This window comes from Mytilus trossulus, chromosome 4 (assembly GCF_036588685.1).
Source record: "Mytilus trossulus isolate FHL-02 chromosome 4, PNRI_Mtr1.1.1.hap1, whole genome shotgun sequence".
Lineage (NCBI taxonomy): Eukaryota > Metazoa > Mollusca > Bivalvia > Mytilida > Mytilidae > Mytilus > Mytilus trossulus.
In genome coordinates, this window is record NC_086376.1 from 64,252,123 (window position 1) to 64,267,603 (window position 15,481).

Here is a 15,481-nt window from a genome sequence, read left to right on the forward strand (position 1 = left end):
ACTTTTTACTCCAAGGCCGACTTGAAATATACATTTTTCGTATCACTTAAGTTAGTGTGAAACGAGCAGTATCTCTTCTTGGCGGGAAAAAGATAGCAGGTATTCTTTCTATAGGAGAGAGATGCAAGATAGAAATATGTTTTTTTTTACTATAAAACGTTCATCATAAATACTAATATATTTTTATATGAAACCTCCGAATAATGGTTATAAATTGTTTATACTACATATGTGCGATTTTTTTATATATCTGTATTGGTTAATACTAATTATATATGAGTCGCTGTGAAATTCAGCATACTAACATTTAAATATAAATATATAAGTCCTACTAAAAATTGTTACAGATGTATTGTACGTAGTTCAAAAGAAGGTATTATTTCATGAATGATATTACCTTATTTCTTATAGTACAAATACAAAATCGAATTGCTTTATCAATACATTATGGTTATAAAAACACTGACATGTGCACTGTGTAAACTGTTCTTGTGCGTTGTCAATATATGTCGTTTAGTTTAGTTAGTTCAACTACATTTATTTTATTATCAAGTGCTGACCTTTTGTATAAGTATAACTTAAATTACTTTTCAACTCTTTGTGGTAAGATTGAAATAAAATGACAGACCAATGACTTCTAGAAATACTCATTTGAATCATGAAAAAATGGTTCCGATTGTTATATGTCACACTTAAAATTCACCGATTTTTCTGCAGAAATAGCATTAATCAGTGTGATCAAGTGTTATTTGTATTTTTAACATACAATTTAAATGGATTGATCAAATGCAGCGTTTGACACGTATTCCTTTGCCCTTGTTTTATGGTAAAATTAACGGCTGTAAATAATTCAACGGTATTCAGGTAAATGTATCACAATGAAATATGTAATCAAGGGATAAGATATTTATGACGTTTAATCACTAAACGTCAGTTTAGATTTGCCCAAATATTCTAGAACATGTTTAAATATAAAAGAAGGGCGAAAGATACCAGAGAGACATTCAAACTCTTAAATCGAAAACAAACAGCTGACAACGCCATGGCTAAAAAGAGAAAAAGACAAACAGAAAAAAAGAAAAAAAAGACAAACAGAAAAAAAATAGTACACAAGACACAACATCAAAACATAAAGACTAACTAAACGTAAACACAGGCCCCACCAAAAACTAGGGGTGATTTCAGGTTTTCCAGAAAGGTAAGCATATAATGTTGCTTAACTTAATTAAAACCCGATAAATAGTCTAATTAGGTAGGTCATATTTGTGAAAAGGGAACATGACCTAACAAGTTTTAGTTATCGTTTGAATTTGCTTGGTTTTTTATATTTGATTTAAACTTATCAACTGTTTTGTGATGGTTCTTATAATGTTACACATTAGTCACGCGTTTTGGATTTTGTGTTTTGATAATTGATGGTTATCAGTGTTGTTCATATATTTAAATGATTTTCTTTGGCCATCATCTTTTATGATTTCAAATAATATGATTTATATAGTTTCTTTTTAATTTGTAGTATTTGCCTTTGATCTGGAACAACATTTATACGAAAGTCTTTAATTTATATTTTTTTTATTTGTTTATTAATTTTTCTTTGTCGTATTTTTATCGCTGATTTTCTACTTTTTTTTGCAAAACAATTCTAATTTCAGTTTTGAGGTTATTTTTTACCTTTTATAACTATTAAAGATTGTCATATTCCACAAAATACTGATGTCAGTATTATTTCTCGCTTAAGAGTTGTTACAGTTTGCATTGATTACGCTTGGTCTTAACTGAATTGTATTATTTAACAATAGAGAAAATAGGAGAAAAATGCGTTTGCCGTATAAAATTTTATTCCTGGCATCTATATAATGAGTTTACTAAAGAGACCTCAAAGTGACAAAAAAGCATGCATCTGAAATGTCGGGTTTTTTTAATGATGTGTTTAATTTATGATACTTCTTGTTGCAAAGTACCCGTGCTAGAGTGTTTTAAATAAAGCATTATGATATTGTATTGTATTGTTTTGTATTGTTTTGTATTGTATTGAAAAGCTTCCGGTATAATCTATAGAACAATCAATCTTTGGTGCAAATTTGACATACATGTTATCAAAAAATTATATGACAGTAGCATGATACTCAATGAAATATCTATCCGCCACAAATGAAGTGGATGAAATCAGTAATATGCAATTATACGGCCTTTAACATTAAGAAACAATCATACCGTATGGTCGTCCTTAAAATAAAACGACATGCAAAATATGAAATATTTCCATCGGGAAAGCTAACAACCTTATTGATAACAAAGCTATTTACGAAAACCAAATATGATTGACATATAGTAACACAAACCACTATCTACAACCTCCTGATTTCGGACAAGCAAAGAACGTGATGTGGTTAAAAATGTCTGTCAGTGCTCATCTCTCCTCTGACCTGAAACAGGGATGTAAAGGCACAATATAAAAACAAACTATAAAATTTATTTGACTTACACGATAATATAACACATTAATAAACTTATTCAAATTTAAAGACACTTATTTCATAAAACAGATGATTCTTTTGTGGAATGATTGTCAAATATAACAGAACTTCACACAAACACTGATCCATTATGATAGAACCTTACTTAAAATGTGATCGATTGATAAATGTTTACAACGAATTGTACCTTTATCATGTTTTTGTTATGATTAAACGTTATGATATTGTAAGGCAAGAAGATACCAAAGGAAAAGGAACATTCCCCATTTCCATTCTCAATTTCATTTTCTAAGATTTGGCCATGTGGCAATCGTCATGTTGCTGAAGGTAATAAAAAAGTTGGAAAGAAATATTATTCTGTGGTGTCATATTCGAGAAACAGAAGACAGGTATATGATTACATAAGAATAATTAGATATTGTGTCATATCTAAACAAACAACCCATTATTGTAAATCAAGTCATCAGGACAAATGTATCGGTTTTTCTAAACTATAATTATTTCATTTAAGTATCAATACTCTGTACTTTCGGTCGTCATCCTTTGCAAATTTAGAAAAACGCCTTGATGGTATGCAGTGTTAGTGCGAGGTTCATGTCACTTAAATTTGTAATATGTCTCGTTTGTAGACGAAACGGACGTCTTACGTATAACATTTAAATATTGGCATCTGTTGTTTTTTTTTGGACTTGAAAGTAACAAAAAATTACAATTCGTGTGGCAAGTAATTTTGCTTGGTCCAATGGAGCTGACTAACGTATACAGTGTTTGTTGCGTGTTATTCTGCGCTATCATGCCACGTTTCCCAATGTCTAATTCGAAATTTAGTAGATATGTCAAAAAAAGTTTAGCTAAAATGTTTCGGGACCGGGTCATAAGAACAATTATTTCGAAAAGGCACAGAAATGAAATAATAAAAGACGAGGTTGAATATCTTTCAAATTTACTTTTTGGTATTCCAAAATTTTTTTCCTTTATAACCATGCGCACTCATTGCAAGTACAGAATATTTAGTGATGACTGAGAACATCTGAATATAAAATCTAAATATCACTTGTACGAGTCATTAAGAGGAGCAGTTATCAATCCTTTCAAGATGGCGAAAATATATGCGTATTTGGATTAAGTATTCAGTGCATATTTTAAATCTTCCCTCTTGTTGTTGTCTATGACAGAGTGTTTATAGATAATGCATACGTGTACTATAATGTACTGTATTGTATTGCATCTTGTTGTTTTGTATTGTATTGTATTTTACTATTGTATTGTATCGTATTTTACTATTGTATTGTATTGTTGTATTGTTTTGTATTGTATTGTATTGTTTTATATTGTCTATAATTGTTTTGTATTGTATCGTATTGTTTTGTATTGTATTGTATTGTATTGTATTGCATTGTATTGTATTGTATTGTATTGTATTGTATTGTATTGTATTGTATTGTATTGTATTGTATTGTATTGCAGTGTATTACACTGCATTTACTGTAATGTATTCAGAAGCTTTTCGATGGAAATAATATGACAATAAATCATTGCAGCAAACTCATCATAAAAGTACTATACATTGTCACATTAAATAATAATTATCTTATTCAAATGTATAGACACTTTTTGATGTACCAGATGATTCGTCTTTCAAACGGTTGTATATGACAGAATTTCACACAAACACTGATCCATGATGACAAAATCATACACAAACGTTGATCGATTGACGAATGTAAACTAAATGCCTTTTAAACTGTTAACAACCAAATGTGTATTAAAACTCATGCAGATAAACTGACAACACAAATGGCAAAAAAACGGAAAACAAAATACACAAGAGGATAAATAACAAACTGAGGAAAACTAATTTCATAATTACGGCACTTTTCATAAAGCTCTTTAACTGTTTCCATACTTTTACATTCTCGACTTGAATGAAAATATTCAGGTTTTAGCGTTCCTGATAAAGTTTTTAAAAGTGTTGATTTTATTTATTACATAATTATATATATTTTTTTAACATAATGAAATATTTATTTCGAATATTGGCTTGTTAGAATATTCTTCAGGAGTTTGAGTTCCTCCTGATTTTCCCTGTTACAATCCACTGATCACTCAGGGTAGTGATTAGTTGTAAAATACATATTACATGTGTATATCAAATATATATTAAATTATATCACTCAGTATGACTATTCATATATTTTCTAATAGTTGCTGAAAAAATTACTTTTAATTTTCAAACATTCTCTTCTATTGAACTCATTGAGGAAAATTGAGAAAACATTGACATTTTTTGTCTTTTGATCAGATGTGTAATTGGCTTTGTAAATTAAAAAAACCAACAATTGTTAAAAAATAGTTAAAGTCAAAATATTCTTCATCAGAAGTTTAATATCTAAATACCAAATGTCTTAGTTTTATCTTAAACGTTATTTTACTGTTCTTTAAAACTTCATCTATTTTATTCCAAAAAAGTTTTAAATAAGGACACAGCGTAAAGAAGTGATCATAATCCTCTTCTTGTGTACACAAATTACAAGAACTATTGTTTACAATTTTTCACCTGCATAAAAGTTTCTTTTTAGGTCCAAGATGTTGTGGTAATTTCCATCTAAAACTTCTAAGTTTATTTTCTTTAAATATCTGAATAAAACATTATTAAATTGTTTTGATATATAACATCATCTTTATTAAATATACGCAGCCATTTTCGGGGTCCAATAGCTAGTTCAAAGTTTTATTTATCAGAAACTTATATAAAAGTTTATTTGATAGTTATTCAAATTGTATAGGTAAACCTTCTAATATGAATTGGTTTCTTTTTATATTGACAATACTTGTTTTACCGAGTTTTTCGATTTTAAAATTGCTGCCCAATCTTTCAGCTATCCTGTTTGATTTATTGTTTTAGTTTATCTAAAATGATGTCTTGAGACTTACAGCCTTTTTCATCTATGATATCATTTACATAAATAAGGTCGCTTTTAACCATTTTTTTTTTAAATAATGCTTACTTTTTAAATTTAATACATTTATTGTTCCATAATATTTGTTTTCTTATATCTGCAAATGTTTCTGGTTTTTTTTGTTAGACCTCACCGAGATAATTTCCAACATTTAATGATATCTTTATAAGAATCTGGGATGTGTTTAATGCTTTCGTCTGGCCTATCCCCACTGTTTGTTTGTTATTCCTTATACATGAATATTCATATACACAAAACATGTAAAACAATTTATATATGAGAATGACATAAACAGAAGAGGCCCCAGCTTTATTTTAAATTTTGATAATAAGATTATATCTATTTAACGAAAGTTCACTTGGTCAGTTGTACGTCGAGGTTAAAGGATCGTTCATTTACTCTTTCATAAAGGGTCACAAAAACAACAATGAAAGCATACAAAAAGAAAATGCAGTGTATAGTAAAATTGAGAATGGAAATGGGGAATGTGTCAAAGAGACAACAACCCGATCATAGAAAACAGCAGAAGGTCACCAACAGGTCATCAATGTAGCGAGAAATTCTTGCACCCGGAGGGGTCCTTCAGCTGGCCCCTATACAAATATATACTGGTTCAGTGATAATGAACGCCATACTAATTTCCTAATTGTACACAAGAAACTAAAATTAAAATAATACAAGACTAACAAAGGCCAGAGGCTTCTGACTTGGGACAGGCGCAAAAATGCGCCGGTGTTTAACATGTTTGTGAGATCTCAACCCTCCCCTTATACCTCTATAGCCAATGTAGAAAAGAAAACGCATAACATTACGCACATTTAAATTCAGTTGAAGAGAAGTCCGAGTCTGATGTCAGAAGATGTTACCAAAGAAAATAAACAAAATGACAATAATACATAAATAACAACAGACAACTAGCAGTTAACTGACATGCCAATTCCAGACTTCAAATAAACTGACTGAAAGATTATGATTTCATCATATGTGCAATCTTTAATGACCTGACAACAGTTTCGTAACTATATCCCTTCTTAATAAGTCTATTCAAATGTTTTGTTAGTTTCTGAGGTGAATACTGACACATTTGTGCTATATAAAGAATATTACCATAAAAAATTGGATGTTAAATACCTGAACGTATAAGAAGTCTGCATGTTGACCTATATTTACGAATGATGTCCTTATACCGATGATAAAATTTAGTAAATGTATACGTTCATTCTAGATACCATTGATTTGACAAAAAAAAATTGTAAGAAAAATAAACTGCTTAACAAACAGTCGTATTCAGTGAAGTTAAAATTAAAATGTCAAAGAATCGTAGAAATACATTTTTTAATTCATTTGGAATAGGATAAATTATTACATTACAATTTACAAATGGACTATTTAAAAAACATGCCATATTCCTGACTTGCTGCCGACCTTTTTAAGGAAAAAAATGGTGGATTGAACCAGGTTTTGTGGCAAATTGGGCCAGGAATTGTAAAACCAAACTAAAGCATGAATAGAGGATTCGCTTGTGTTTGTATATTAAATATTGAGTAACAATTACTAAAACCATGGTATTGAAATGATTGACAAAATATACCAACGGGACATTTAACTAACACAGAAAACGTAGTTTTAGTTGTTAAGATTTACACCCAAACAACAATAGATAAGTTGGTACATTACTGCTCTGAAGGATATTCCGACATAAAACGGTAAAGCAATGCATAATGTAATGCCCAGGAGAACATATTGTTCTAAAATTGATTTGTAGATTTCATTACTTTTCAATATGTTCATTCAAAAATTTCATCACTTAGATCATGGGTTGACATTTTTTTCCAAACCAATTCTCAATACTTTTTTTGAATTTTGATACTTGCCACAACATTGAAACAAAATTTTCAAAGAATCAACCCGAGCCTTTTCATGGCAAATATATAAAACTCTGGCCAACTATTTTTAAGTTTTGAAGGAGATAGGATGCAGTTACTATTTAGTAGTTCCCATCAAATATCATTTAAAATAATCAACCTTTTTTTTCAGGAACAATATTAACATATGTACAACAATATGACTATAAAAAAGAAATTAGTGAAAAGAATATCATATGGTGGTGCATTTCTTTTTTTGCTACGACCCTTTGAACGTGCCAATTTCTGATGATTGTCCCATTTTTCACCAATTTTACCCTTTTTTTTGGCCTATTATCGTGGAACATATCTCGTTCCACAACTAAACTTTTTTTATACTTTCAATTAAGATTAAGTGGACCAATCTGAATAAATTAAACTCAAAAACTCTATATGCAGATACATGTATTATATAAGAAAGTTTTATCATATTTTGATACTTTTTTGTGTCAAATTTACCGTGCTGTCAATTATGAAAATTATGAATTTTCTCTGTTTTAAGACCAAAACTCATAATATTTCCACCTCTTGTTTATATGGTTGAAAATATGAATATCTAAGAAATTTAAAAAGAAAAAGGTGATATGGGATGTACATATTTCTGGTAAAATCATTTCTTGTATTCCTCGCCCATTTTTTAAAACATTTGGCTAAGAAGACTGACTTTATTGGCCAAAAAAAATAGAAATAAATTATTAATCAAAAACTACGTATTGTAGATACACAACTTTTTAAATTTTTTAAATGTTTTAAATTTTTTAAATTCAGTGTCATTTTCCACCTTGTCATATGTTTTGAAAATAATTACAGGACGAGATTTTCAACGAGACTGAAACGTTAGAAGAATACATCCTTAATACGCTTCTTCTGGCAAATGTTCCATGATTCAGCCTTTTCTCAAAAATCTGTTGAAGGAAGAAGCTTAAGAGTAAAGTGAAACAAATGATTCCAAACTTCTCCACAGCCTTCAAATAAGATTAAAACTTGATATTAATTGGTTTCTTCAAATACGCTATGATTTCTTTTTGAAAGCGGCATCAGCCACCCCAAAATTGCGATTACTGACTATGATTGACAAATTTAGCGCTAAAGGGAGATGACTCTTGATTACTTGTCTTTTCATAATCATATAAAAGATTACTCTTAATTATTTGCCCTCTCAAAGACAGACATACTTTTCAATGATAACAATTGATAATGGAAATGGGGAATGTGTCTAAGAGACAAATACCCGACAAAAGAGCAGACAACAGCCAAAAAACAAATTCCTTGAGAGGTCTTTTAGTTAATATTTGTTACGAGAAATAGGGTTTTATGGTTGTTGTTAGGGGTAAAATCTTCTTTAAAATGTTGTATACGTATACCAACTATGCTCATTCCTGAATTTAAAAAGAGTCAAACATTTCATTTCAGCTTTTTCTCGATTTATACTTTCAAACAGTAAGTACGGAGTGATTCGTGGATGATAGACGTGACTCATTCCAATTGATAATTGACCGGGGACGATATTTAGGTCCTTAACTAAGAAATGATTTCAACTGTCGATCACGGACAATGGTATGGTCTCCTGTTATAACATGGGAACTTTTTTTTAAATTTTTTAAAAGATTGATCTTTTATCTATCTAATATATAACTCTTTTCTTAATTTATATGCAGTCTTAAGAAAATTACAGCATTTTAAAAATTGAAGATTGGAAGTAAAAAAAATCTGTGTATTTTACTACCTTAATACGCCAGACGCGCGTTTCATCTACACAAGAATAATCAGTGACGCTCAAATAAAAAGAGTTCGAAAGCCAAAACAAGTACAAAGTTGCAGATCATTGAGGACCAATATTCCAAAATGTGTGCCTAATACGGCATAGGTTATCTGCCTGGGATAAGAACATCCTTATTATTTACAATAATTCATACTTTTGCAAACAGTAAATTTATAAAAAGAAAAAATTACTATATAATAGATATAAATGATAACACCAAAGTGGTGACTAACTACAGAATAAAAACGAAAACATAACGCAACCTAAACCAGCAAATAAAAAAAACACAGCCGAGTAAGCCAAAGAGATTGACTCACACTGTGACGTCACAAATGAATTTCTAAAAATTTCCAAAACAACTTCCTAAACATACAACATTAATGTTATCTTTTGATATCTTCTAACAAATCTCATAAAAATAACGTCACTGTAGCTTAGAATGATAATTTCCTAAATTACAATTGCAAATTTATGCCCAATGTCACGCAACAATATTATCCCGTATGTATCAGTTACGACTATTTCGAGGCCCTACCTCCAATTGTCATAAACCGGTGGTTTTGGATTTAGTGAAACAATAATTAAATGTTATGATTATAATGTCAATCAAAAGGGAAGTTTGTTTTTTCTAAAGCAGTATTATATACACAGAAAGCAAAGATGTATTGCGAATTTTTCATGAAATTTTCTTTTGCTATTTTTCTGACGACAGGCGAGACATCTATTTTAGTCAACAGTTTATTAAACTAGAGACTTATTATCTACAGTTAATTCTGAAACTTTTACGTGAATTTATTATTTTGACAAGAAATTTATAAAACTTTGAAACTATTGATGCAAAATTTCTGTATGTTAAAAAAATTATATGATTCTATGTTCATTTGTTCTTTACAAAATTTAACATATGCTTTTAAAGATTATACAATTAAACTTTCCAAAAATATTTGAATCGATTTTTGATTTGGTATTAAAACTCTCTTCTTGTTGGGATGCTAAAGCTTTAATTTTATATTCCGTAATCAAATAATAGTAATAACTTTAATAGAGAAAGTGTGAAAATGATAACATTAAACAATTTGTCAAAGGAGTAGGGGCATTAAGGCCTAGTTTTGGCCAAAGAAAATAAAATGTTTAATATCCATTTCAAATAGGCACATAATTTTTAGGAATGCATAGGGTCAAAAAATATAGATGAAAAACATAAAGATTTTTATCTGATGACGTCACAGTTACGTCATGATATATACTGTTTTCACAAAAACGATGAAAAATACAGAATTTATGTAGTTTTCTGTCTTTATTTCTGTTGTGGAAACATCCTGCGCAGCCGAGAAACAACAAAATAATTTAACAGAAGCTTAATTATATCTATTAGCATAATCTTACCAAATATAAAGTTGTTTCTTGGGTGCGCACATACTTATCAATCTGAAAAAACAAGGAAAATCACGAAATTTAACAAAATATGCAAATTAGGTCATGGTGTGTTGCCATGGTAACTTGTTCGATGTCAAATTTGTTTTGTTTTTCTTAGTACCTTATACCTCAGTAAAGTTTTCAGTAATTAAATATTATGTGTGATAACTTTTAAATTGGCAGTAAATTTTGGGCCAAAAAAGGGCCTTATTGCCCCTACTCCTACTATGATTTGACGATTTAGTTAATCAATTATGTTACATAATGTAATGTATACTATATTTTAGTATCTCTAGTCATACGTAGCTTTATAATTGCACGAAATGCTCTTTCTCATGAAAAAAAATCTAAAAATATGTCTTGATTAACCACTGAAACTGAACATACTTAAAATGTGTTACATCCTAGAGTACGCAAACATCAGTGTGATATTAAACATGAACCATCCCAACCAACGTGTTATTTCATTTACAAAATCTGTCTAGAAGTGTACAGCTGTGTGATAAGATTTCTCCTGTTGTTTGCATTAAGCCAGCTATTCAATATGTAAGTAAAATTATAAATATATATACATTTTAAATTATTTTAACTTACTGTCTTTACATCAACTGCTATCAAGTCTTGATACATGGTACAGATGACGACTCATTTTCACTATTTTTCTATCATACATTGTGGACTTATTCCCTTATATTACTGAAATCAAAAACCAAATGAAATAGTTATTACAAAAAGTTTGTTTTACGTAGTTATAGGTTGCATTTTCAGATTTTGACGTCTTCGAATTTGGATTAAAGATTAAGATGTACAATTAAGTTTGCCTTAAGCTTTCTCCCAATTGTTCTTGCTTCGATAATTTATATTAAGCCTTTTATTATCACAGATAAACCAATTATTAGCTCCTACAGATATTACTACATCCATTTATATAGATATAGGAAGATGTGGTGTGAGTGCCAATGAGACAACTCTCCATCCAAATAACAATTTAAAAATTAAACCATTATAGGTTAAAGTACGGCCTTCAACACGGAGCCTTGGCTCACACCGAACATCAAGCTATAAAGGGTCCCAAAATTACTAGTGTAAAACCATTCAAACGGGAAAACCAACGGTCTAATCTGTATAAACAAAACGAGAAACGAGAAACACGTATATATTACATAAACAAACGACAACTACTGTACATCAGGTTCCTGACTTAGGACAGGTGCAAACATTTGCAGCGGGATTAAACGTTTTAATGGGCCCAAACCTTCTCCCTTTTTCTGAAACAATAGCATAACATCACAACATATAAAAACATACGATAAAATATCAATTAGCAGACTTAACTCAATCAAAAAATGTCTTGTTTTGAATCGAACCGTTGCCGCAACAGCTACTGCATATGGGATACCAGGATTGAAAGGAATAAACTAACAAACACTCCACCATCGACTGTGATAACATAGCATTGTAATTGTTTTTTATGACATACATATTGTAAAGTTTATATACCGAGACATTTCCTTGCTAAATCATTGACGGCATAATTAGCATAAAAAATATTGTTCCATGATCGGAATATCACAGTGTCTTTCTCGATTTCCTGGATGCACTCAGGTTTTGCTTGGTACCTTATTTCATCTCTTCGTAATCGAATGACAAGCTTTGAACTAATGTAAACTTCTGTCTACTTTATTTTGATATATAGCTTATGATATAAAAAAAAATCTTACACATTTTATTCTATTAACATAATTTGTAGATACAAATAAAAGAAAGCTGAAAGGATGATATTCACAGCTCTATTTATTGTGATCGTTAGCTTACTAGAACAGGTGTCTGCTATACCGTGTGCTGGACCACAAGGTTCTATATGCGACTGTATCGAAACAATAATCCGATGTAATTCACAAGGCTTAACAGACACATTTGATGGTGTACCTAAAAATACAACAGAGTTGTAAGTAGGGTTGTAGACATTAGTTTTAGTTCATCGTTAATAAAATGATATTCAGTAGCTGTTTAGAATATATGTTTAAACTGGCTAAAACGTAGTCAGAAAAAAACAGTGGTCATATTAAAATAAACGGGAATATCTGTCTTAAAAAGGCTTTATGAGAACAAATTTAAATATTAAGTTGATGTACATTTACCCCTAAAGAGTTAAAACTGACAGACGATAAGTTGATTCCTGGATCGAACTTTATGAAAAATTTACGAATCCAGTATTTTTTCCCTGTTTTCATATAATACTCTTGATTTTAAAGATTTCCCATTAATCTTCTTTTTAGAGATTTAAGTTTCAACAAGATAACGAATATAGCTGCAAATGCATTTGATGATCTGATGTTATTGGAACTTCTGTAAGTTAAATTGATATAATAAAGATTGAAAGAAATTGCCGAATTGTTGTGTTGTCATCATGAATTTTAAGGGGTTTAACTTTCATCCGGGTATCTCTATTGCACTGATGTTTTTAAAGTTTGACGTAGTGGTCCATGACATGCAATTATGATTGTTTAATCATTGGCCTGAAAAACTTAAGTAATAATGATAACACTAGGATAATAATCAATATTTTTATTTTCGTGACGATTGTTCATTTGAAAACTAAAGCGATACCAAGTTTGAGCTTTTTTAAACGCTCTGGAATGCTTCACGCTATCCTAATTCAAGGTTCAATGTGTGCATTTGGTTGTTTATTTAGTATTGGAAATGTAGAGTTTTAGTAAGTGATTGATTTAAATCAGATTTTCTTTAAGAGTATTCTTTATGGGTGTGCCTCTCTGGAGGTGTGACTAGGTTGTTATATAAAACAGATAATGCAGTTTTAAAACATTTTATAGAAACATAGTTTCTTATTTTTGAGATAAGACGTGGCACGGTACTTGTCTATCCCATATTCATGTATTTGGTTTTGATGTTATATTTGTTATTCTCGTGGTGTATTGTCTGTTGCCTGGTCCGTTTCTGTGTGCTGTTGCGTTTCGGTGTTGTGTCGTTGTTCTCCTCTTATATTTAATGCGTTTCCCTCAGTTATGGTTTGTTGCCCCGATTTTGTTTTTTGTCCATGGATTTATGAGTTTTGAACAGCGGTATACTACTGTTGCCTTTATTTAGCAAAACAAATCGTGCATACTGAGATTGACAAAGAACAACAATACGTATCTTAAATATTTGATCGATATTTCAGTGTGCAATATATGCATAATAACACGAACATGAATTAAAGACATTTGATCGGAACTGAAAAACACATAGTTATTTTTCCGGCATTTTATCCTCATTGAAGTCAATAGCTGTTGCTGTATTTCAGCCGCATTATAAAGCAACCAATCAGAATATATCTGTGATGAGTTATTCATTCAAGTTGGCGTTTATGTCGACTGAAACGTGATGTGAACCAAAAACGTCCATCTCAACAGAATATTCTGATAATTTCATGATGATATTTCGTATATTCTTTTACGTTTCGAGATATAAAGAACATTAAAACATTTCACTCATGATACTCAAGATGTCGTCTTCCATAATCAACATAGACAAAAATGGTAACCGATATATTACCTTATTTATTTCCTTAATTAATGCTTTTCTGAATTAAAATACATTTGAAGTTCTAGATTTTTAAGATTTGATCCAAGTTCTTCCTTAAAAATAAAACAATATACTTAGTAATATTCTTTAAGAGTATTAGGAAACAATGCGATTACGACTTTAACACCATATCTCTTTGATGATTTTTTGTCATTAGAAATTATGTGCGTATTATTGTAATATTAAGGATCCAGTGTGATACTCCCTGTAATCATAAAATACTGTTTTACGTAAGATTTTTATAAATATTTTTAGAGACTTGGGCAGAAATCATATATTAAATATAGAAGCACATGCGTTTGGTGATCTTGTGTCCTTGAAATCTCTGTAAGTTTTATTGTTATGATTAAAATTGGTAGAAATTAAGACTTATCAAGTTCTGTCGACGACATTGTAAAATTGCAAGGGATAAACTTCCTCATTTCTGAGAATGTTTATTGCAATGATGTTGTTTAGTGCAATGGTCTTGGAGTTACATTCGAAATTGTTTAATCATAGGCTTGAAATAATTATGTTAATGCCCTAGGATATTAGATATTTCTTATCTTTCTATGTCCGTACTGCTGGCTGATTTGGACACTAAAAAGATATAACGGTCAAACTAAAAGAATATTCTAATGTTTTCAATAAAATATTTTTGTATACTATTCTAACCAGCCAGAGCTGACCAGCCTTTAGCAAATATTATTTACAATTTCTTGTCTAATCGACAAATCTGAATCTTACTTCTTATTAACATAGTTCAGACTTCTTTAGTGTATTGAAAAACTACATATTTATGAAACAAGGGTAAGATTCATTGTATCGTAATCAAGATAATTAATCAAAATACCACTGGCTATATGGGAATAAATTGTTGTGTTCTAAATTAAAAGTAAAGGTTTGTAATTTATATTACGGATAAATCCTAGCGATCGTACAGCCTGTTAATATATTTATGTTGGCATTGCACACTGAATGTCTTTATCTTCTTTGAATCTCTATGGCGTTGAAACGCTAAATTCTTGGGATCTGTTTAAATTCCCCTTAGTTTCTGGTGCATGATTTCTCAATTTAGTCTCTGGTGCATGATTTCTCAATTTTTTTTATAATAGCTTTTAACTAGCGTACAGTAACTGCGAGTAATTTTAAATCGTTCCATCATGTTAACTCTAACTGCTGACGAAATTTTATTGCATTTCTGTAATTCATTTGTTCAATTTGTTTAAAATACATAAGTGTTCAACCAAGGTTTTGAACTAAAAAGAAAAATTAAGTAATCTGAAAAATTGTGATCGTATTATCAATCGATATCATACTGAAATAATAAGTGTTCCCATTTTAAAATATCAATCTCTTTTTCCAGAGATCTGAGTAACAATAACTTAAGCAGTTTAC